Source organism: Etheostoma spectabile, chromosome 21 (assembly GCF_008692095.1).
Source record: "Etheostoma spectabile isolate EspeVRDwgs_2016 chromosome 21, UIUC_Espe_1.0, whole genome shotgun sequence".
Classification (NCBI taxonomy): Eukaryota; Metazoa; Chordata; class Actinopteri; order Perciformes; family Percidae; genus Etheostoma; species Etheostoma spectabile.
This window is the reverse complement of record NC_045753.1, coordinates 433086-459495: the sequence shown is the minus strand read 5'-3', so window position 1 is coordinate 459495 and position 26410 is coordinate 433086. Positions and strand designations below refer to the sequence as shown.

At 44.1% G+C, this 26410-nt stretch overlaps 1 protein-coding gene across 6 annotated transcripts in view; it reads left to right on the top strand.

Annotated features, from left to right (window-relative positions):
• LOC116671035 (protein shisa-6) overlaps nucleotides 1–26410 on the top strand; it is a 66721-nt gene that overhangs the window by 15414 nt on the left and 24897 nt on the right. The gene's annotated exons all lie outside the window — the stretch shown is intronic.

The following is a 26410-nucleotide window of genomic DNA, read 5'->3' as shown; positions in this document are numbered from 1 at the left end:
TACCTTGCTCCTGTCCTGTCAGCCATCTGTCCAGATCGATGCACCGCCTCACACATTCCCAGCTCTTCTGGATTCTGTTGTCCTCTTGTCCAAAATTAGGAGGCAGCAAGTTAGAGGTTTCTGTCAAACGGAGTCTAGCTAATGAGGATGCTCACTGTTCTGTCTGTGTGTGTGCTGTCAGATGGGACTGCACTGTTACACTGCCTTGGGTGTATAAACTGCAGAACTCGGTTTGAAGCTTCAGAGAGTGTATAAAAGTTCTCTGGGAAAATCATTTCAGAAGGTAGATAAGAGAGAGCTTCCTCTTTTTGCTGGTAGCGGTGATGCAACGCTACAGCACATCATCCCGTGTAGCCTACGCAGACTGAAGCCCAATTTCTGGCTTATGTTGATTGTTTCTGTCACAGAAGAACTGCGGTGTACTTTTCTATTCACTCACTGTCACCGAGCAAACCTCGTCACTGTCACACTGTCACCCAGAGTTGTGTGTGTTTCTGGGCCTTCGATGTAGCTGGATTACCTCCGACAGGACAGTGGACTGACAGCCAGCATGCATATTTGATAAGGTATTAAAAATGCCACTTGCCAGCTGAAATTGGTTGAATGCGTCCATTTTAATTATTTTTCCATATGTCAGTCTTGTTGACATGAAACACAGCCAAGCCACAGCATCCGGAGAAGTGATTACCTCAGACAAAACCTCGATCCTTGACTTAGCGTGTGCCGTACTTCATTACCTTGCTAAGCCTAACTTTTAATTCCGCCCTGTGGAGGAAGTCAAATTGGTTTTCATGGCAGGCAATTATTGTTTTTATGAACATGATGTGTCTGGAATAGTGGATATGGGGATGTAGCCGCAGAATTAGAGGGGGATGTTATCACAGAACTTTTATTTACTGTGCAATTACAGCACATTAACGACTGCAAGAGAGACTGATTGGGGTGCTCCTTATGCAGCAAGTTGTACAGTAGTGCAGTACTAAGAGGCCGTAGGGACTATCAAGGGAGAGGATCTAACAAAGCATACTGTTGCCTTATCACAGCTGTAATGTGCTCTAAAGCTCTAATTTGTCCTTTTTGTTTACCTTTTGTGAAGAACTTGATGACAGAGTATAAAAGCTCCTCTCTGCGTCTCAGTCCTTCCCTCTGATTGTGAAACAGTCGTCTCCTGTTTCTCTGAATGAATCAGACCCGTGGAACAACAAGCCCACAGGCAGTATCATCATTTCCAGCCCGTGTAATCAACACTCCAGGATGATGAGGCATAAGATGAAAACATCCGCCCGTGAAAACCTTTGGCGTTGTTTAAGCCACGAGTAAAAAGACAGGAACTGCCATTCAGTGGCCATTAAAAAAACGCATCATCAAACCAGAGATGGAAAATGAAATCTCTGATGCAAAACTCACATTTTCCAGCAGACCAAATAGTAAAGACAAACAGTCCCTCACTGCAACCTTCAGTTCAGTTTGCCAGCGTTGCTGACTCACTGATGGGCTGCGCCACTGGCCAGGCCTGGGTGATTTTCAGCTGCATTAATGGGATGTGCAAAGCCTTTCTACCCTCCTCTTTAGACTGACAAAAATCTATGAAATAAAACCACAGTAACGTGTTATTATTATACTACTCACAGCTAAACGCCAGAGTGGGGAAGGACAGCTCCAAGGGTCACGGCAGATGGGGGGTGCCGAGCCAGTGCTAGTCAGCTTTCACGCTGCAATAATCTAACTTTTTATAACAAATGGTGGTTTGTAGTGACCAACCCACAGAGACACATTCATACTGACAGTGAAAGTGGTTATAAAATGAACAAACATAATCATTGTGGACACACCATTTAATAAAACACGGTGACACACAAGAAACTGTAGGTTTGAGTGAAGAGGAATTAAAGTTAAAGTGATTTCATGAAGCAAAGGATTTTGGTCTTCTTTTTAGGGATCTCCCAATACTGTTTTTTCAAGGCTGATACCGATTATAAGTAGTTAATAAAACCAATATTTGGACCTGATATGCATTTACAGTGAAATGAAAATGTTTCATAGTTGTATTTAGAGGTTATATCAGAATAACTTTACATCTTTTTGTTGTACTGCACACTGCTGCAGCTCCTCTTTTTGCCCTGTGTGTTGAGCCCTCTGTTTAGCTACAGTTCTCACTTCTGTTCCATCTCAGTACCTAGGTAAGGACTACTAGCCAGTCAGAAGCAGAGTATGAGCCACAGTCCTTACCTTATCACCACAGTCCCAGCAGCAGTTTAGGACCCACAGTCCTTTATGGACAGGGGGCATACCACCACAGTCCCAGCAGCAGGTTAGGACCTGCAGTCCTTTATGGACAGGGGACATACCACCACAGTCCCTGCAGCAGTTTAGGACCCACAGTCCTTTATGGACAGGGGACATACCACCACAGTCCCAGCAGCAGGTTAGGACCTACAGTCCTTTATGGACAGGGGACATACCACCACAGTCCCAGCAGCAGGTTAGGACCTGCAGTCCTTTATGGACAGGGCACATACCACCACAGATCCAGCAGCAGGTTAGGACCTGCAGTCCTTTATGGACAGGGGACATACCACCACAGACCCAGCAGCAGGTTAGGACCTGCAGTCCTTTATGGACAGGGGACATACCACCACAGACCCAGCAGCAGGTTAGGACCTGCAGTCCTTTATGGACAGGGGACATACCACCACAGACCCAGCAGCAGGTTAGGACCTGCAGTCCTTTATGGACAGGGGACATACCACCACAGTCCCAGCAGCAGGTTAAGTTCTGCCTTTACGTTTGGCTCTCCAAACCAGCACAAATAGAGGTTATGTTAGCATGAGTATCCATGAAGGGTTCAATGTCATCTTCTGTAGTCTTTGTTTCTCAAAATGACAATGCAAAATTTGTAAATTATGACAGAGGATTACATTTAATTATATTAAAGAAAAGGAACATAGCTCTGTATGTCAAACCTAAATTCAGGAAAAAAAAGACAAAAACATCCTCTACCATATTTTCCCTTTGCTATGAAAAATAATATTGTATGCTTCTCCACTGATGACTTTTTTAAAAGTACAAGTAGTCAGGCTAGCAAGGCTGCCTCCAGTGATCACCTTACACGCCCTAGAAGTCTCATCAAAGTCAATGATTATCTTTATAGTAAAAGATATTGGTGTTGGCCGGCGATGATTAGGAGATCACTGCTTGCTCTCCTTCCACAGATTGCTTTTCATCCCTCACTGACAGAACTTCCTCTTTAAACACTTTGAAACCAGGTCCCACTTCAGGGAGCAATCTGTGGCCCCAAATTAGTTTTACTGGCTGAAAATCTGGCCAGCCGGCTCACTTTTTTTACGCTCGGTGGCTGTTTTTGATTGACAGCACGCTCCGATCGGGCAAAAGTGTACTCGCTCATAAGAACTGATGGTCAGGTTGAGAGGGAGGTAGCAGGGCTGACCCGCTAGCTAAGCCCTGTGTGGAATAACCAAAGCGACAGTGTTAGTAAGGTCCAGGAGAGAGCAGGGCCGGGGCCACTACACTCATAAGCAGAAAAGAGCTCGAGACACATTTCTCTTGCACATAATACTGAGAGATGGCGTGACATCTACATCTGTTGCTCTACTGAATATGCAGCCGATGCAAGGAGAAGGACAGAGGTGCTGTGCTACTGTATGTAAAAGCAGAAAGGAGCTGGCACTTTTCTCCCCCCCACCCCCCTTTGAACATCTCAGTAGCTATCCTTGGTGTCTTTCAGCCCAGGCACTTAAAAAAGGACTAGCTCTGGGTATTGAGAAATTAACACATGTGACAAACACCTTGCAGCCTTTTTCAAAATACCACCAGAACTCAAATATGTTGAGGTCAGTGAATGACAAGCCACCCTGACAAGACTCTCGGGTATCCTGAGGAACAATAGCACCTCCACATACACTGCAGTCAATTACAGTGATGTGAGATGTGGGGGCAGACAGAGGAAATGACAGTTAGGGAGACAGCTCTCTTAATCTCGTCCTTCTGTTGTGGCCGCTTTGAAACAAGTGGAGCTATTTGTCTGGCAGCGTGGTACAATATGCTGGAGGGAAGAGTAAGCATGCTTTTATCTCGGAGAGAGACGGGAGAAGGGAATATGCAAGGAATGGAGCAGAGACAGAATATCTAAGTTGGTAAAAAAGTGAGTGAGCTAAACAAGAAAAGGGATTTTGAGAGCAGGTAAAATGGCAGGAGAAGAGATAGAGAGTCCTTGCAGGCAGGTAGTGGGAGACAATGGGCTGCTGTGATGTTGGCTTGGGCACGGTAGCATACTCTTAATGCACAGCATCAATCAAGATGCTGCCCAGCGCACAGCATGGCAACTTTTATCGCCACTCATTAAAGTAAGTGCAAATATTTTATGCATCACTTGGAATGCAGGGACTTTTTCATGCTAATTTCCCTCTGTTAGATTCGTTATTCATCATCTTTGATCAACGGGGTCCTGCACACAAATAAAGTGCAGTGGAGTCTGATGAATCTGGAATCCACCGTGTGCTGAAGCATCACATCTTTGGATTGCTACTGCTGCTTAAGTTTATTTAGCAAGCTCAGGAGTTTTAGATATGTTTAATGAAACTGTATAATGGATTACACCCTCCTCCACTTGTTTAACAGGACCTTTCGTTAGAGTCAAATTAAAGAAGTATAACACTAACTCCTTTTTTACAATGAAATATTTATCATCCTTTAAAGTAGTGGACAAACGGCACGTGGAAATCAAAGTTCCTGTACTCCAACCTTAATGAACAAGACACTTAAACACTTTAAATCCACACCTTCACACCCACTTCTGCAGGTCCACCCAAAACTGATAAGATGACTTAAAATGCCATGGCCTGCTCCGAAATATAATGAACTTTGCCCCAAATATCCATCCCTGTGGACCATTTTGCCTCCCCCGCGAACGCCTTAGCAGATGAAAGGAGGTTGGCATGAGCAGATGAATTGTGTTTTGGTTCGGGGCCCAGTCTTTGAATTTAAAGCTTCTGCACACTGGGGCTTTTCTTCTTCTTCTTCTTCTTCTTCTTCTTCTTCTTCTTCTTCTTCACACCGCACACAAAGGGAATTTAATCCAATATTTAGTTTTAATTGACTTTTATATGACCAAACGTGAGCAGTGAATGCCCTTTGTGATTTGAGACATCGACGCAGCTCTGAGAGCTGTAAGTCCACTCCTAAAAGGAATGTGTCAAGACCTTTTCTTTCAACCGTCCCTAAATAAGATCCCCCTCACTCCTGACTACGTTATTAAACCAGTGCAGTGCCCGTACTCAGGACCACTCTACTTCACTCTACTAGCAGAGGAAAACATTGTGGAACATACTGCCAGATGGCCCTTATTTTCAGCCAGATGTCTGTCCCTGTCCTCTGTCTCTGTGTTGGCGTTCTAACCACCGTCCTCGTCCTCTGTCTCTGACAGCCAGCTAGACTATCTGTCCAATCTGAGGACTATGGTTACCTGGTCCTCAGATCTCTGCAGGGTAAATCCAGACAGCTAGCTAGACTATCTGTCCAATCTGAGGACTATGGTGACCTGGTCCTCAGGTCTCTGCAGGGTAAATCCAGACAACTAGCTAGACTATCTGTCTTACCTGGTCCTCAGATCCCTGCAGGGTAAATCCAGACAGTCAATCTGTCCAATCCGAGTTTTCTGTTGACGACTAAAACTACTTCTAAAACAACTTCCTTCCTGAGACTATTTAGCAGAGGCACCGTGGCTCTGTCCGGAGCTTAGCCCCGCCCAAGATGATTGTGATTGATTTAAAGAAATGCAAATAAACCAGAGCAGGTTTTTCTCCCATCTAGGAAGGATGTGTGGACTAGCCAACGCTGTTACACTCAGCATATTCTTTGCTTGTTTTAACAAGGTAATAACGTGAGAAGTTATTAGTGGTGAAAGTTAGAAAAGTTTGGTTAGTGCTGTATGTTCACCAATCATGGGGCATTGGTAGCAGGAAAAAGTCAGAGCTGGTGAACTGCAGTTAGCCCACTACGGATGTATCCACCCGCCCCCGCTGCTGCACACAGCCCCTTACATCTTCGTACTGCGTGTGGCGTCTTTTGTACATGCAGGATTGGTTTAAAAGACGCACACACACACACACACACACACACACACACACACAGTGTCATAGTTTGATTACACGGAGGCGGTACGTCTAACCTGCTAATGAGCCTCAGTCGCTCCCCACCGGCCAACGATCCAACATTACAAGGTTAAGGAGGGCTAAAATAGGTAAAGAGCTCTACAGCAGAGTGCTGCACCGCCTGGATTACCAAATCTGTAGCAATAAAAGCACCAAAAATAGCTGTCCCAAGCTGTTTGTCGTGCTGAAAGGCATGACATTGGGTATTGACCAGCCATGTCCTTCACGGAGTTGCTCTGAGTGATAAACAGACGTTATGAGGAGGGTGTTTCGAGGATACTTCTCCAAGTGTTCCAGAAAGACCTGGTATCAGACTGATCTCGGCTTTGCCGTGCTGACCTCACACTGCTTTATACCCACCTCCCTGCAAGGCAAACTCCCGCTCTCATCTGTAATCTATTATTCATGACGAAGAGACAGAGACTGGGAAAGGCAGATAACTTGGTCGCTTTTCCTCCATCCACCCCCACCCTCATATTACTATTATCCAGAGGCCATTGTGTGGGAAAACAAATGGAATGATTTCCTTTTGTTGTATATGGGTGGGGGGATTTTGTATTCTGTGCAGAATTTGAATGTAGACTTACTATTCAGAGCACACAGCTATGACTGCCAGTTGCATTGTGCAAATAATGATGCATGGGAGGGATCAAATTAAAATGCATCAGCTCTGGGTTAGGATCCATCTCCAAATCTATTTCCAGCAGATGAAAAATTGAAAAGGCAAAGGGGAGCGTGTGTATGGTGTTAATTTGTCAGAGTTTCTTGTTTTTTGATCAATTCTGGCCAAATGTTAGTGAGTCTGTTGGAGCGGAGGTAGTGTTTTTATTGTTGACTCCATCTCTTAAGACATGCACATTTTAAACATTTCATTGAATCTGTCTAGATCAAAGGGTCATCCACACCAAAAACCATAACTACAACCATAACTAGAACGATGTGAGCATCCCACTGCTGCGCAATAGCGTTCCGCAAACAGCGATGTCATCCACACGCACTGCACGCTCCAGCTGATTATAATACGTCACAGCAGACGTCGCAACGTCCAACTACAGGAATGTCTGGAGTTATATGCTACATATTTATGAATTTAGGTACGTGTTATGAACCAAAAATGTCTCCCAGTGGTCCCCGGGGCAACAGTCTCTCTCTCTCCCGTGTCTCTCTTTGCCGTGTCTCTCTCTCTCTCTCTCTCTCCCCCGTGTCTCTCTTTGCCGTGTCTCTCTCTCTCTCTCTCTCTCTCTCTCTGCCGTGTCTCTCTCCACCACGTTGTAATTCTGATTCTGATTGGCTGTCAATGTTTCCAAGACAAGACCTTCAGAAAGTGGTTTTAAGACCAAATACTACAACACTGCTTAATTTTACTATTTTACTTTGTAATACAAGTACACAACCAGCTATTACACACGCAAAACCAGAGGCATCCGCCTACCAATGCAAAGATCTACAACCATTTGGAGCAGTGCTGCCCCTGTAGAGAATGATAAATGTCTCCTGTGGTTGTAATAATCAGTAATCATTATCAATTTACAGTGGGTAATTCTTTACTGAGCACCTAAACAATTTGCTAATTTCACATTCACAGATGATAAAACATTATGAGACAGCTTTAGTTTGTGGCTCTCAGTAAATGAGTGCTGTGATAACTCAATTCGCTGAGCCGGGACGACCAAACCTTTAATCAGAAGCTCTGCCATACATTCAACAGCAATCTGAGTCTCTCGGCCTCTTCATAAAGCAGGCGGTGTTCTCCTGGCTGGAGGGACGCTTGGCATTAGGCTCCATTTGAAACAATCACAGGAGACGTGAGAGACTGGACATGCTGAGAGCCGCTCCGCCTGGCTGTTGCTGGTCTACTCCATGAGCCGGTGGTTGAAGAGAGAAATCCGAGCCATGTCTACACGCCTCCATCTCTGCCAGCTGTCACTGACTCCATCCCCCTACCGCACATAACGCTGCAGTGTCCCCGGCCCTCTCCAGCCACAGGGCCAAATTGTCTTCATGTTCTCACCGGTGTAGGTTCTGTGAACTTCTCACATGGGGGGGGGGGCGCCTGAGTTATCGCTGATAGAGGCTAAAGGTGTTCAATCTACCCGCCCACACTGTGAGGTTATAGACAGGGGGAGGGTCTGAGGGATTATAATTGAAAGGCCCCTTCAATAGTGCTAAATAATGAAGTTTCCCCCGGGGCCATTAGGGGTTGGGGAAGGGAGTGTGTCTGTGAAGGAAGATGTTCTCACATAGATGGAGCCAGCCTGTCAACCCCCACGCTGAGTGAGCCATGGCGGGAATATAATACAGGTGTGAAAACACAGGAGGGGGAGGCACTCACACACTGCTTCATCATCAGTCACCCGGAACAAGTCTGACGTCGCTGTGGTATTACTGTTCTGTATCTTATTTCCAGACATAACCATTTCAGTTATGAGTAAGTGAACACATTAAAGCACCATACCAGTGCTTTTGCATGTTATCACCCATGTTCTACAAATTATGTATTTTTTTTCAAAACATTGTTAGCTGTAGATGGATGATATATACAGTATGATCAAAATTAGAATGAATTCCTTCCAACAGTTTGAGGCAACAATAAGTTTCAGAATACTGCGGACTTTATAAGAATGAAAGGATGTCCATTGCTTTCCATTGACTATCTGAGCCGACTAGAGGTTTCTTCCTAAAAGGAGTTTTTCCTCGCCACTGTCGCACTAAATGCTTACTGTTCAGGGGATTACTGGAATTGTTGGGTCCTTGTAAATTATAGAGTGTGGTGTAGACCTACTCTACCTGTAAATTATAGTGTGGTGTAGACCTGCTCTACCTGTAAATTATAGAGCGGTCCAGATCTGCTCTACCTGTAAATTATAGAGTGTGGTCTAGACCTACTCTACCTGTAAATTATAGAGGGGTCCAGATCTGCTCTGGTCTAGACCTGCTCTGGTCTAGACCTGCTCTGTCTGCAAAGTGTCTTGAGATAACTCTATTTGATACTATAAATAAAGTTGAGTTGAATAGAGGGCTAATGCTCGGACTGCTTGGTGTTCAGTTAGTGTAGAAGTGTGTGTGGGGGTGTTGCCAATTTCAGGTATGTTTTGCATGCTGAACAGAAGTGTTTTTCCAATAATTGCAAGAGATTTCATTCTTGAACAAAGTACCTATTATAAGAAACAGTGTGTCGGAGGATTGCAAACACGTGCTAAGCTCAAAAAGAAAGAGAGCTTCATTTGTCGATCCACAAGGTAAATGTAATTGGCAGTTGAAATGTATAAACACAGCCCGTAGTGCAGGTCAGCTATGGTGCGGCACCCTCGGAGCAGTACTTTATTTTACAGTTTCACTGCAGGTTTTACAGACTTTTTATGTAACTGCTTTCAAACCCTTAATCTTATCAGACGTGGGCACCTTAGATTTATTCAAATTCAAACATCATGACTGTCTGCTATCTGATGTTTGATAAAAAGGTAAATATATCTAAGTGTAGCCTGTTTGTAGTGCACTGGTAGTTCAGTGCTTTCTGGCAGAGGAGGAACGTAATCAAGCAAAACCAACTTTTCTTTTCCCCAGACTGCACATGGCTGCCATGCGAGTCACATGTCACTGCCTATAGTATGCACATAGTAATTGGCACACCCTTGAAGCGCTTTGAAATGAGGCAAAATTAGCAGCATGCTGCCGCTTCTGACAGATATGAGCTTTTCAATCCTCTTCCCAACTGAGTGGAGGAGTTTTCTGTGTCTTAATTACCTCACATTTGGCACAGTGCACTGCAGAGCTAGCGGGAGCCGCCGGGAGTTAGGGACTCAGCTGAGCCACTCAGACAGCGGTTGGTGACAGAAGCCAGGGGAGAATGCAGTGGAGAAAAGGCTCCCGGCGAGCACGCCTGGGATGACATGAGCGGTGGTGGAGGGGGCCCGAGATCCCCTAGGAGAAGCACAAGAAAGAGGAATAGCTAGCTCAAGGGAGAATTCCCCTCAGGCACATATGGCAAAATTGAAACATCCATATGTTTCCCCCATCAAAGACAGAAGATTTTCAGTGTGTCGGTGCTCTCAGTCTCTTTTCCTTTGGAGAAGTTGGGTACTGGCTGGTGTGTTTTATTATACGCCTACCCCCCGGGAATACTGACAGTAGTAGAGGCAAGACTGGGATGTTTCAGAAGCTCTAGACTGGGACTACAGTGGCCAGTTTGTGGACCATATATATATATATATATATATATGTATATATATATATATATGAATGTGTATGTGACTCAGTACGTGACTCGGTATGTGACTTCCTACGTGACTGTACGTGACTCAGTGGCAAAAAGCAAAAGTGGACATTGCGTCTCCTATAGCAACACCAGCTGTTAGTTAGTAGCCAACTGGCGCCAAAGGACAGTTTCCAGTGCACATAACCTTTTTTGAGTGAATGAATACTATGTATCTGTGTATAGTATGCAGCAATAGCTCTAGTGATTCACAACCTATTTTTGGCCAGCGCCTCCCTATCCAGGTCCCTTACGGCCCCCATCAATTAAAAAGTAGGCTAATGTCCTAATTAATTAACTTCCTAGAACATTAATGTTGATTATAACTCAGTGTATATCATTAAAAAAACATGTCATTGAATGCCAAATTACAGATTTGATTAAACTGGACAGCTGGAATATCATTATCATTAGATTGCAAAAAAAGCATGTGAATAGAAATTATATCTATGAGTGTCAAACAAATGCAACAGTTTGAAATTTGACATTCCAACTTTAATTAGGTCTCGTTGTTGATCTTAAACATCAGCCAATCAGAGAGCGGTAATTTGGCAATGGTGCCAAACAATAAGCATTCTTATGCATCGTTCCAAGGGGAACAGGACCAGCCTACCAAGGGCAAAGCCTGAGGCCACTGCAAAACACAGAAGGTATGTAGGCTAGCCACTTTGACATTTTTATTCCACAAGTTTCAAAGATATTGAGATTTTCAAAAAGTCTTTTGTAGTAAAACAAAGCTAATAATGTAGTTCTAACTTAAATAAGAGGTTTATAATAATACCAACAATAACAGGATAATAACAGCCTAAGATGAAGAAGAAGAAGAATGAAAGCCTGAAGGCTGTGTCACCACACGGCCTGGCTGGTCAACATGTCTCCGAGGAAGAAAGCTAAACGGAGTTTGGCTGAAAACATTTCTTGTACTTTTGGCATCCTGCTATTCTAAACTTGGTATACATCACTCTGGAGATGCATCAGCTTGGATTCTATCACATCATGGGTTGCTCTTCCAGTAAGCAAATCTCTCCAGGAACTGAGCTTCATCACGGGCGATCCAGCTGATTAGATAATCGGACCTGCGGCGATCTGGCATAGAGCGTCAAATAAAACAACCCAGTTGTGTGTCGGGAAACCCTGGCTAGCAGAGCAGGGTAGGCTAAGGACAGCAATCATCCATAAATGATCTAACATAGAGCCAGGAGAGCCGACTGCTCACCACTGACCTATAGACGAAGCCTCTTGCTATGCAAAGGAAAAGTGAGACGGACGCCGCGATCTCTCGGCTGAGCCCCCCCCTCTCTCTCTCGGTCTAAAGCTCTGTTGCTCATGGTTTTGCAATGCTTCTCTTGCAAAAGTATGGTAGTTTTGTACTTTGACATATTAAAATAATTGAGCTCACCCTGGTTTCCACCTGATGCCGCTGTAAGGCGTTTTGGCTCTGACCCCCTTTTATTCCATCCTCCGCGTCACTTTATACCACAGGTGTACACAAGGGGAGCGTTTGGCCTCCCCCATTTTGTCAGCTACCATCTGTAAGTTAGTAGGCTAGGTAGATGAATGGTTTCTTTTTTGTTTGTTTGTTTGTTTATTTGCTACTTTGTTGTGCTGTAGCCTTCACATAAAGTTAATACTGTCAAAAGTCCAGGTATGAGCCACATCACCGCTGGAAGGCGGCCATAGAAAACAATGAAGCTGCATGCAAGCAAGTCAGAAAGAAAGCCAATCGACAAGCTTTGAGACCAAACAGCTGTTAAAAAACACTCACATGCATATTGCTTCCAGCGTCCCCTGATGTTCTCTGAACGCCTTCTGGGGGGCCCTACCACCCCTGAAAAAATTGCTACTCTTACACCATAGTTATTCTCTTCCCAACTGGACACGTGATCTTGCTCGGCCTTGAAACGAGGTGCTTTGGCTGCCACATGGCTACAGGATCCCATCCATTGTCAACAGTGGACCAATCAAATGGTAGACCTAAACTCAGTCCTTTCTATTGACACACCATGGGGCTCCAAACACTTTAGGGCACTTAAGTCCTCCATTCAATTTAATAACTGCAGTTAGATAGAAACTTAAAATAAAAGACTAATGTACTAATGTGTTTTGTAGTCAGACAATTTCCAGCCAGAGTTTTCTTTGAGTCAGTTGATAGTGGAAAAGCCCAAAAAGACCCTGCAGAGAGAATTGAGTCCTGCAGGCGCGGGCAATGAACCGCAACGGCTGGCACCTAAGGTGTTGGTGGGCACACCATGCACGGAGACAGCAGCAACATGACACTGATGTGAGATCTTGTGATGCTGCAAAACATACGTTGTCCACATAAACAACGGGGCTGGTGGTGGATGTAAACGCGCTGTCTTAATCGGGTCTGCTGAGTGTCATTGCACTTCTCCCTTGATACGCAGCCTGCTGAGGCTTCATGTTGGAGCCTACCATGTATCCTTTCTGTTGATTTTCAACCACACAGAGTAGCTCTACCTCCAGTTCAATTGTGCTCCCTTCCCTAAACTGCCTCTATTCCCTTGATGTGGCATTGATCTGTCTACTCAGAGCATTGTCTGTGCCGGCCTGGCCAGCGCCATCAATATTGCATCAGGTTCAGTCCAAACAGCTCAGAACTCTTTTGCAGTCCGTCTCGGGAGAGGTAATAAAATTCATGGCTGTCTTCATTCCCTCGGCGGGGAGAGTCGCTGGCGGCTGATCTCACCCCACAGCTTTATTTTGTACACCAGAAGACAGAATAATTCCGAAGCTCTTGTGCCAAGAAGGGAGGTTAGGAAATTATACTCTTGGGTTGTACAAAAAGTGACTTTTACATTATTAATCGCCTCAAGCATTAATTAGTATTCCCAGTATTAAGTGTTTGGTCCTTTCATCAGCTGTTCCGAGGAAATTAAATGTTTACAAGAGAGTGAGTCAATATTTGCTTGCTGGAAGTTAGATTGAATTATCTCAAGAGTGAGTCTGAGTGCTGGAACCCACCTGAGCAGCGCAGGGAGTCTGGAACACAGTTGGACCAGATTTTGGCCCCAACTCCATCTGACTTTTCATTGTTCCCTTCTCCATCCTTCTCTTGATAATGGTGCTTTATCTGGCACACACAGCAATCTAGTGAAGCATGAAGATATTAAATTAAACCAGGAGGAATCAGCCATGCAGCTGCCACAATGCCCTCTGGGAAATATAGTAAAAAATGGAAAGTGTTTCAGAGGATGATATCTACGGTGTTGGCAGCACATTGGCTTCAAGCCTGTGAGATGCCTGATTCTGCAGACCCTGCTGGCTCTGTGCTTGTGCTGCTGATGTTAAACTATCTTGCTTTCGATTAACAGATTATATCAAAACCCACAGTGGGTATTGTTGTGACACAGAATGAAATTTGATAGCGATTATTGCACAATTTGGGTCACATGACAATTTTCATGTCTGACTTGGTTGTTTGAGTTGAAATGTAAATGGACTATTCTTATATGTCGCTCTTCTAGTTTTAACGACTACTCTTACTGCTTTAACATAGTAACATAATAACATAGTAACATAGTAACATAGTAACATAGTAACATAGTAACATAGTAACATTTAACCATTCACACACATTCATACACTGTGGCCGAGGCTGCTCATCAGATACACACTCACACACGTTTACACTCGGATGACGCAGCATCTCGGGTTCAGTGTCTTGACCAAGGACACTTCGACACTTCGACAACCCACTCTACCACTGAGTTGAGCCCCCAGAACGGAGGGACCCACCAAGTCCACGGCCTACTTCTCAGGGCGTTGGGGCTAGCTGGCTATCTAACCCGGGGCTGCCATCTTGGACTCTATTTTAAGAACACTACTTGAGGAAATGTCCTTTTCCAATTCCCATCCATTTAATAGGTCACACATTTGCATGTTAAAACATCTATTGCAGGGGTCTTCAATGCTTTTTAAAACAAGGACCCCTTATTATTGAAATAATAATGATTTTATAAATCATGTTTTATAGGTAAAGATTTTTAAAGGTTAGATTAATGTTAAGACATGAGTCTAACGTATTTTAGATCCAATAAATCCAAGGCCGCCCTGCAGTTACTCTGAAGACTCCCTAGGGGTCCTGGACCCCCTGTTGAAGATCTCTGATCTAAAGGATATATTTATATCACAAAAAAAACGGTGTTATGTAAGTGTTCGTTCAAGTACAGTAAATCCCCCTAATCATTTAATAGGGCATCACTAATGTACTCTAATTTGTTCTAATTGAATTTGACTATGCAGTTTAACTAGAGCAGATGCATTTGTGCAAATAAATCGACTTCTATTTAACACGATCATGTCCATACACCGTCCAACAATTGTGATACAGATGTAAATAGCTGCAGTATCAGAATGTGCACAGTTTAGTGATGGTTTCTTAATGCAGCAGTTTGCTAAATGCTGTTAAATTGAGGGTATTTTGTTAATTAGCCACATTGGTACCATTTATAATGAGTTGCCCTTTATAATGGGTTTACAAGCTGGAAATAATAACTGTCGTCTGACTGACATGTTAAATGTAGTAACATGTAGTAGTAATGTGGTAGCAATAAACCTAATGAATAAACTGCACTGATCTGCACCTTTCTGCCTACAGTAGAAGAATAGTGTGTGTATGTGTGTGTATGTGTGTGGATGTTTGCATTTTCTGGCCTCAGCTGGACAAAAAAGTTGTGGTGGATGAAAATATGTGACATCATCACTTTCCAACTGTCAAACAAATACATAAAAGACAAAGAGCAGTCAGAAGTGTGAAAGCAGTTAGGATTTGGAAAGACCAAAGGTAACGTTGTTTGTTACTGTTAAAGCCTCTGGAGAGACTCCCTTCTCCTGGCTGATTAAACGCTGCTCAGGGTGAAGGTGGGCCAGAACTTTGACAGCAATTTATTAGGTCACAAATCTTCATCTACCAATAAAAATGATAAAGGTGTCATTTTTCCTGCCATATCAGGTGCAGCAGAGCTAACAGGACACTCAGGAAGATGTCAATCAATCACAGTCTGTAGAAGAGGTCCAATCAGCCAGAGGGACTAAGAGCCCCTTCCCTGGTGTTCAGAGCCTAGCAGAAAGCAACCAGGCCGCGTGGCAGGGAGGTAGCTGAGGCACCATTAATGTTCATTCACACTAATTTCATTTGAATTAATTTAATTTCAAGATTATTTTTTTGACATTTTAGACGTTTATTGACAGAACAGCTGAAGAAGTGAAAGGAGAGAGAGGGGGGGAATGACATGCAGCAAGGGGCCGCAGGTGGAGGCAAACCCGGACCTGCTGCGTCGAGGAGTAAACCTTTATATGTGGGTACCTGCTCTACCAACTGAGCTACCCGGGCGCCCAATTTAATTTAATTTAATTCAATTTATTCTCATGCACAAATGGAGAGATGTCAGAGTGGGGGGGCTGCTAGTGCTGGACCAGCGCCCTGAGCAGTTGGAGGGCACGGTGCCCTGCTCAGAAGAACCTTGTACACCTCTCTAGCTACCAATCCACAACTTGTACTTTGATCCGCAACCCTCTGGTTCCCAATCCAACTCCCTGCGGACTGAGCTACTGCCACCCCCAAAGCGTCTCCTGACCGGGAATCAGTCCTGCGGCGCGGCAGTGATCACCAGGGATTAGTATTAGGATGCAAGGGTTGCACACAGATGAATCTGACAGTATACTGTATGTGTTAGATATCATTCGTTCAAACTGGATCTCTTGATAAAATGACCCAGCCCCAGTAGCCGAAATCTGTGTCCATGGACGTCACCTCAGTTTGAGGGTCAAGCTAGCAGTTTGTCAGTTGCTCTCTCTCTCTCTCTCTCTCTCTCTCTCTCTCTCTCTCTCTCTCTCTCTCTCTCTCTCTCTCTCCTCTCTCTCTCTCTCATTGTGTGCAGAGGCTAGGCAAGGTCAGCTCAGACATCTTCCTCCCAAAATACATTGAACAGTTAACACAATGACATCCAGGAGGACAGAATGTGAGTTATATTTCTAAAAGTCTTCTTTCATAAATAGCTGCTGTCTGTCCTTCAGGACTTTCTTCCCCTGGTAGGCTGATTGACAAGGATGCACATAATCCATTATTTTGGCCTATTGATTGAGCCCAGCAATCAAAGATCAGTGTTGCGGCAGAGGTAACCGGACCCTCCTATAAGACATCTCCGTCGCACATGCGCTAGCAAAGGTGTCACCGCCGGCCCACTAATCACCCTGTGCTGTGAGTAATGGCTATGAAAGCAATCACAGGGGAAATGCATCATCTCTACAGACTCTCAATCTATCAACCTGACTCGCTCTCATTTGACTGAAATGCATGCCAACGTGAAATATGACGCTTTGTCAAAGGCAGAGGGAGCACGTTGGCTCCGGAGCTGCAGAATGTAATAATTAAACCCACCCATAAAGACCCATTGTATTTCATCCATTGACGCGTACATGTTGCACATTTCTGAGCGGTTTCCCTGGGTAAACATTTCATGCTCGGCTTCAGTACATAATTACAACGCTTCACCAGTTTATACAGAGCTACAATATACTAACAGTCATTTAACACTTCAGTCACCTTTCAATTTCTTTCCCCACATGATATCAAAAGTGAAATGGTGGGAAGAAGAAAGACATGCCTTGGTTGCACACCATCAAAAAACTATTTGTCCGAGAGTTTGATGTGTTTGGCCCAAACAAAAGCCTCAAGCGGGCGTCCTCTGCTAACCCGTCCTTTTGACGGTTTGCATTATGAAGGGGAGCAGGAGACAATCCCTGGTTTTCTTTACAAATCTGGGATATTTGAAGTTGTTTGTGTTGCAGTTTTTGCTGTGCACATGTCATTTCACACAGTGGGGAACATTTCCTCTCCAACCACAGGAATCCTCAGTCCCATCACCTTGCAATCTGCAGACTGGCCTCTTCTCCAGAGTGCTTCTCCATTATGCTGCATGATGATAATCTCTACAGGCGCCCAGAAATATTTGCACAAGGAGCCCTGAATTTGCTAATTCAGGAGTACACTCAAGCTAGACGACAGCACAGAGTGAAAACCGTAGAGGACACAGACAGACGTCCTTCCAAGAAGCCCTAATGTGCCAATTTAGCAAAGCAAAAAGGACCAACAATGTAAAATGGGGTCCTTCACCCCATAACAAATTCATATGATGATTTATGTTTTTGTACATCTAACAAATGCAATATTTGTCAGTTTGAAACAAATTGCCAGTGCATCTCTGGAAATGAGTTCTATAGATTTTCCTCTCTGCTCATTCTGGGTTTCTCTCAGCGAGGTTATTACTTAATTAGATGAGAGGGAAGGCTCTGTCAGATATCTCCCCTGCCTCCGACTGGGCCCCTCGCCCCGCCTCCGGCGCTCACACAGAATACTGATCGCTCCAGACACTTGGCACACCAATTACCTGACATCAAATCTGAAAAAAGACATGAATACATTGCCATAAAACCTGTTTCTACCTTTTCTCCTTGTTGTTGTGGGGGGAGTCACTGTTTTTCAAGAGTAGATGGAATTTCAATATTTTAAGTTTTACTCCTCACTAGAGAATACAGCAAAAAAAGTTTGAATTGAAATCCGTCTAATTAAAAACATATATTATAGCATGCAACAGGGATTTAATGTGCGTGATGATGTGCAGATTAGTTTTTAACGCAGTGTGCTCTATGAGATTCTTTTCACAGGAAGGTGTACAACATTATCATCCAAATCTGTGAATTGTGGATACATAAAAATATTAATAAATAAGGCAGAAACTACAGTACTACAGTATCACTCCAATTGGATGTTTTGATATCAGGCCACTGTCTCCGACCAGCTTATTTGGACCTCATCTGACCACAGAAGCTTCCCACTCTCCCACGTATCTTCTGATCTCTGAGTAGATTTAGCCTGAGATGGGAAAGCTTTTGGTTTTGGTTCCAGGGCAGCTGATATGAGTTGGTTCAATCAACTCGGAGTAGGTTCCACCACTATAAAAAGGCAGAATGAATGAATATGTATTTTGTTAGTATTTAGTTTATTACATATATTTGTAATTATTGAGATCACTTTGTAGAGATCTACTTTCACTCTGACATTTAACGGCCTTCTTGGTTTATAGTGTCCATCAAGAGTCTACGGTCATGCTAGCAGCTGTATGAGGCTTTACTGAGGCACAGCTGTTCTTTGGCTAAATGCTAACATCAGCATGCTAACTTGTTGATGTTTACGAGGTATCATCAGGAGTCATCACCTGGGTATCATGGATATCTATGCAACATTTCACTGCAATCCCTATCATAGTTATTTCAGTCTGGACTAAAGAGGTGGTTGAAACATGAAACCACATTCCTGGGTTCAGAAGACTCTGGAGATGATGATATTTTAACTTTTGGACTCACAGTTTTTGAATTACAGAAGGAACTTGAGGTGTGATACTCATAAAACTGACATGTTTGACCTGTCCAACATACTGTCTCTCCCACCCTCCTCTACTCCCTCACTGCACAATATTGGCATTGGGTTGTTAACCAAATAGCACACCGTCAACATTTCTTGCAGAATCTTCTACTTGTGTATTGGATCTGTATATGGTATGGTGTGTGGGAATTCAAAAAACAGAAAAATGGAAAAAAGAGAAAGGATTTACTTCCCTGTGAGAGCCAATCATGATGAACTATTACCATGCCTACATGTGGTGCCACAAACCTCATCCTAAGTTCCAGCCCACTGAGCTCCCTTCAGTCTGATCTGGCAGACCACCATTTAATCAAAACTGCTGTGATCAGTGCAGCCGATGTCTATTGGCACTATTCTCAAATGTTAATCAAGCCATATTGAACGGTGCACTACTCTCGGCAGGAAGTCCGCAGCTTGTGCTGCTCACTAAATCTCAATGACTTCATTAACTCATTATGAGTCACAGCGTGCAGTGCCAACAGCAATTAAAACACGACAGAAGCGAGCGGTGTCCTTGGGCCACTGTTCTGCTCGCTACACTGATACGCTTGACTAGATTTAGAAGAATGATTGACATATCAATAAGCGCAGAGGTGGATTAAATGGACTCAATCAATATTCACATTTGTCTCACTGGCGACTGAAGCCAATTGTGCACACCTTGTCAAGTGCTGTCAGCTTTTGTGCTTCAGGCTGTGTGACTGCTGCTGTCCTGTCTCTCACGTCCAGGAATATGACCTGCCTCCGACCATTTTTATTTGAATTTGTGATGCACCAAAAAATTGACTTTTTAACTCATGGTAAAAAAATCACTAAAGGCTAATCAAATGGAAGTCGGTGAAAAAGATCCTAGAGTGCATAAATGGTCACCAAGATTTTCTCACTGTACAGAAAATATTCATCCAACCTTTTGTCTTTTTATTACTTATTCAACCGGGAGGACAGAGGAGAAGGAAAAATCGTAACTTTCAATGAATATGTCAGGGTTTTAATTTAACTCTCTCTTCTGTCTTTTGTAGAAACACATTTCTATTCATGAAGCCAATCCTCCGTAGTCATGACACTGCATACTTATGTGTCTTTTGTAAAACTCCAGCAATATTCTAATTAAATTGCTGTGGGCTTCTGTCCCCTATGCAGACTTAAAGAAGACTTTATCTTAGCAAATGACTGGCAGTTGATTATGAAAACCCAACATTTCTGCTTTTTTTCCTCCTGCGTGAAGGCAGTCCACCCACACCTTCTGCTTTTGTGCACACTATTGTTATGGCTCCATTGTTAATGAGTTTAGAATTAACTGGCTGTAATGACTGGAGCCCCTGCTGAGCATGATTATGCTGTTGAATGGGGCGCTGGTGGAGTAATGTATGGATGGATGTGCTCACTGTGTTCAGGTATCTGTGTCAAGCGCTGGCAGAGCTGGGAGGGTCGTTTTCAGGGAAGGTCACGCCTCGATGCTGTTCAACCTGACATCAGGTGTCATCCTGTGGCCATTCATCTGCTTTAGGGGATTGGTTTTTCTTAGTGGTTTTTAAAATCAGGCAGACATCAGGTGGTAAAGCTGTGGCTTCAGTCAGCTGGAGGCCTCAGGCTTAAACTCATCCATCACACATTTCCTTGGCATTAAAACACAGTAGATGTGGAAACATTCATTAACGGGTAGACTTAGATTTTCTTTCATCGTGGTGTTGGTCAGTGGTGTCAGACTGCAGGGACAGCCCAGTTACTCTTCAGAGTCGCAGTGTCGATTTAACCTTTACTGCTGTCTGTGATCACCTAAACTGTGTTTTAATAACTAATGTAAATGTAATGGACGTAGCATCATAGGTTGGGGACTGGCCTTGTGAAGAGTTTGCAGATAAGGGTGTCCCAATCTTAATTTTTTCAACCAGATTGCGAGAGTTTGGAGTTGGGAGGATGATGCAGCTAAGCTAGTGTTGTTAAAGGTTGCAGTGGCGCTGTGCTAAGCTAAACACTAAATGCCGGAAAGCTTCCACATTGGCTTCACTTCTCACACCTGGAAGCTCCATTCATTTATTTTTTATAGACTATTGTTTTAATACAACCAAACTCATGTAGTGCTTACCGTACCATACTCAATTTAGTGTTCTATTTACATATCTCTCTGTTTCTGTCACCAGACACCTGAAAGAGCAGAAAGATGGTGATTGGATTTAAATGCTGCCAGCCTACCACTAATGTCTGCGCTATGCTGAGTCGTTAGTCACAACACTATTTTATGATTGTGAAGTCAAAATAAACATAAACACGGCAAAACATTTGCTCTTTTTTCTGACATTTAAAAAGAGTGATAACAGAGAGCGTTAGAGGCTACAGGAAGTTGTCTCTTTATATAAAACTGCCATAAACCCCTCAGGAAAGGCTTACATTTTCTGAGAGCTCACTTTACTCCTCCACACTAAAAACACACTGCTGCCATTTTAAGATTCATCCACTCTACTCTCAGTAATCATATTGCTAATATGTTTGTAACAGATGTTATGATCCCATCCCACTCTGTTACTTAAACATTTATTTCAGGAGTTTATTGTCAGGGTGGCACAAGAAAATGTAAGTTGTGGTCTTTTTATGATACGCATAAGGGGGAAAAGGGAGGGTTGATTTAATTTCAATTTTATTTATAGTATCAAATCATAACAGGAGTAATCTCAAGACACTTTCCATGTGGGTAAGTCTAAACCACACTGTATTTTATCAGGACCCAATCATTCCCCCCAAGATCAAGCATTTGGTGCAGCAGTGGTTCTGTCTGTTCAGTGCAGAGACAGAAGTGAAAATGTTACCCTGAGTTGTCTTATTTACCTGCTGTGTCCTGTGGGGGGGGCCTTCTGATGGTCAACACAGGAAATACCTCCGAAGCGAGGTTTGGCTGCTCCGCCCACCCACGATGCCTCTGTCTCTATTCCTACACGTGGTAACTGCAGCCAGAGTTGCCAGGTTTGCAGCTTTGCCATGGAATTGGGCTTCTTCTAAAGTGTTGCCCCAGGTTGAAGTTTTTGTGTTGGGTAGTCCAGGCCCCCACCGACAGGACGTGCCCCGCAGCCCAGCACCTGCCTCTGTAGTCAAGGCAGCAAATGAACTAGTACCCAGTTTACAACAAACAGGCTAGTGTGTTCATCAGTGAATGTGTCTACATCTTCACAGAGATTTATTTAATTATGATAATACACTGCATCTAATTACACAAGGTGAAATAAATTTAAAGGGAAACGGCTTTTAATGTTGGTACACTATTTACCCTACACAGTAATGGTGTTACTTTGTAGATATTACAATACCTTAAGCATCTGTAGTAATGCTGTAAAGCCGTGTAAGGGTTAGTGTAATATGTTTTGGTTGTATGGACAGGTTTTGTCATGCAGACCTGGCAACCCTGAATGCAGCAGATGGGCGTGGCAGCTTTAGAGGTATTGGGAGCAAACTTTGATGGACCTGGGCTGAGTAAGGAGATGACTAAAGTAGCTTATTACCACAACTTACTCACTATAACAATGTCAAATGATGTTGTATTCAAGCTTGCCCCCCCGCTGCCCCACTGAGGAAACGCCTCCACACCGGCCGTGTGCAACATCTCCACAAGGCGAGAAAGGTTAGCTTACACCAGGGATTGGCTGGGGGAGACTAGCTGGATTCGGGGGCGTTCACTGTGTGCCTTCTTCTTCTTCTTCTTCTTCTTCTTCTTCTTCTTCTTGTCCCTCCCCCCCTCTCTGTCCTGCAGCATAATTCTCTATAATGAGCTTATGGACAGGAGATGAGATATGATTCTTGGAATTAAAACAGCATTTTCTACTTTGATCATCCAGCAGTGTGTGAAGCACTGAAATAAGACTCTCCCCTTCTTTATCGAATCTTTGCTCTCGTTCTCCCTCTCCTAATCTTTCCCTTGCTCGCTCGCCCTACTCTATCTGAGCTTGGGGGATTGCTGTGTGAGATGGAGAGTTAATGAAGAAAGCTTTTTTTCTCCCCTGCAAAAAGACGGGTAAACTCTGGCAACTTTCTACTTGTTTTTTGTTAATCGCGTCACGATTGGCTTTCATGCTTTACAATCCCGACCCCTGAAATATTTAACATCATTATTTTCAAGCCCGTGAGAATATGTCTTAAACAATTGCATGAGCTCCAACACAAACAAATCCAAACTATTTTTTGCTCCTAAAGTTGGCCGAGCAGCTTCAGCCTTTCTCTATCAAACAATCCAACATCATCATCTTTTATTCCTTTTCACCTACACGCCATTTTATTGGAAAACAGCAGTCGCGCAGCCCCTTGCTCTGATGCACACATGCACCCTCACACTTATGAGTGGCCTTGTCTTCGTAAACTGCGAGTGAGATGAAATATTGTCAAAGAGCCATTTAAGATGCTATCATCTAATATGGAGGCTGACGTGGGCTGCTGCTGGCAGCGTGGTTATGTAAGCTGCTTTCTCAGGGACTGATAGTTGTCCAACACACCCAGCAGGGGAGTGCTAGTGTGTGTGTGTGTGTGTGTGTGTGAGTGTGTGTGTGTGTGTGTGTCTGGTGAGGGGGGGTGAAACAAATCACACATCCAGTACCCTACATAATATTGCATCGAGTGTTTTGCCACAGATACAGAGAGACACTCTTTCATGCTAATGGATTTGGTAATATGCTAATGATTAGCAAAGCAAGAGACGGAGTGCGTCTTCGCTCAGTGAGATGTTGATTGAAAGAAATCAACAACTGGGCTGAAATGCATTTTTATTTTTTAAACGTTGAACTCTTTGTTGTAATTACAGTCCAAAGCAGACACTTTGTGCATAGGTTGTGCTTTTTTCAAGTCAGTCCTAATACAATACTAACATGTCATATCCTCTCTCTGGCCATGATGCAACATCTCTGTATAGCGATAGCTGCCATATATTGTGGGTATTTTCCAGTGTTAATGTTTTCTGGTTAACGTTCACTTTTTGTGTTATCTGTATTTCCGGGCTGAGCCACAACAAATGGTTATTTCCTGGTAGTCCTTACAGTACTAAACACTTAATGCTTAGGGCTGTAATGATACTCCAAACCCAGGATTCGGTTCATATCACGATTTTTGAGTGTTATAATCAGTCAATTTTAAATTGATTTTAAATTAAATTTTAAAATTTCAATGCACAATTCCCCTCCCAACCTGTAGGGGGAACAAAGAAGAAAAGTGCTTTGATGCCTACTGTAAAGGTGCAGGTTGACAAGTAGCTAATGCTAATGCTAGGTCTATAACTTTAGCTAATACTTGGCGGGTAATATAAGATTACAACATTGTTCAGCATGCTCATTTATTATTCAGCCAGCTAGCAGCCATCCACTATCATTACAGCCCAGGGACACATCCACAGTCAGCCCCCAGCCAGCTAGCAGCCATCCACTATCATTACAGCCCCGGGGACACGTCCACAGTCAGCCCCCAGCCAGCTAGCAGCTATCCACTATCATTACAGCCCCGGGGACACATCCACAGTCAGCCCCCAGCCAGCTAGCAGCTATCCACTATCATTACAGCCCCGGGGACACATCCACAGTCAGCCCCCAGCCAGCTAGCAGCCATCCACTATCATTACAGCCCCGGGGACACATTCACAGTCAGCCCCCAGCCAGCTAGCAGCCATCCACTATCATTACTTTCCCGGGGACACATCCACAGTCAGCCCCCAGCCAGCTAGCAGCCATCCACTATCATTACAGCCCCGGCCCAGGGACACATCCACAGTCAGCCCCCAGCCAGCTAGCAGCCACCCACTATCATTACAGCCCAGGGACACATCCACAGTCAGCCCCCAGCCAGCTAGCAGCCACCCACTATCATTACAGCCCAGGACACATCCACAGTCAGCCCCAGCCAGCTAGCAGCCACCCACTATCATTACAGCCCAGGGACACATCCACAGTCAGCCCCCAGCCAGCTAGCAGCCACCCACTATCATTACAGCCCAGGGACACATCCACAGTCAGCCCCCAGCCAGCTAGCAGCCTGTATTTCTTCTGCCGCCTTCCTCAGGTTCACTTCCCTCATACTCTCCTCACCTGATGTTCCTGGAGGGAAAGCAAGGTGTTGGTGAAGACTGGGGGAGGTGCTGATCATCCTTTCATTTCAAACTGACATTTTCAGGAGAATGTGATGTAGAGTGAGACAGTCTCTGTGTACTCCTCCACATCCAGGCTCTCAAATAGACTGGCCAGGTGTTGATCTTCCTAATGGTGGGCTTATTTTCCCTGATGTGAGGGGTGTAGGCTGGTATGAGGTGCAGTGAGAGGTGGATTGACAGGCCAATGTGTGGTTGGGGCACTACTCTTTATGCATGCTTAATGTTGCAGTAGACACGGTCGAGTGTGCTGCTCTCCCTGGTGGCACACTTCACATATTGGGTGAATTTAGGGAGGACAGCTTTTAAAATCTCCAGCTACTATGTGTACCCCATCTGGATGCGCCTGCTGCTGTTTACTTGTGCACCCATGAAGATAGCTGAGGGCTACGTTAATGTTAGCATCTGGGGGGACTTACACAGCCGTGATGGTTACTACAGTTTTCTCCCTAAGTAAATAAAAAGTGCGGCAGATGACATTTGATGCCCCAAGATGGGGGGGGGGGAGTGGACAGTATTTGTATGTTATATGGCTTTGAGAACACCATTCATTGTTGATATAGATACAGAGTCTGCCTCCTGTGTTCTTACGGCCTGCTAGCTGTACGGTGTTATCAGGATGATAGCAGGATGGAGCCAGGTTTCAGTCGAGATCATCACACAACACTCCTGGACCAAGTTGTCAGTTGCTATCCGCAGCTCTATGTTAAATCCATTTTGTGCATGATAGATCTTACGTTTGCAAGGAAGACGCTAGGCCCTCTGCTGCCGTCGTTGCCGTCGGACCCCGGTGCCCTCGATAATTCGAGCAGTATGTGGTTTGCTTGTCGAAAATCTTCTGTGACTGGACCACAGCTTCGTAGGCCGATGCTGATCAGGTTTGTACAGCTATATACACATTGTGCTTGGCAGAGTTCGCCATACATTTGCCACGCAACGCACGCTAAATATACTAAAAAGGACCAAACGAGAGAGCTCAAATCTTTTTTTACCAAACTTTAGATAATTCGATTGACAAGTGGATGGAAACTCATTTGTGCCGATAAATTCACGGGCAGTTTGTTTGAATGTGGTTTTAACTTCCAGGCTCATGGGCTGAATGCATCGGTGACATTAGCAAACATGGTTTTTGAGAAGTTACATATGCTACAATATGTGTTAATATGAAATGCAAGAGTATGTGAAGTCTTACAGTCATAAAAAAGAGTTTATCTTTATTGAGAGATTCATCACAGCATGGCAGCAGCCCCTGGAGTCACTGTTCTCATCGTGTAGCCTGAACGCCATTGAAATGCCCATTACTATCAATGAACCTCACAGCTATGATGGGGACATGACGTTTGAACAAAAAATAAATAAAGCATTCTTTATATTGTAAAGGACATACAGTACTGCTCAATAGAGATCAGAGTGGGGCCGCAAATACCTTCCTACCA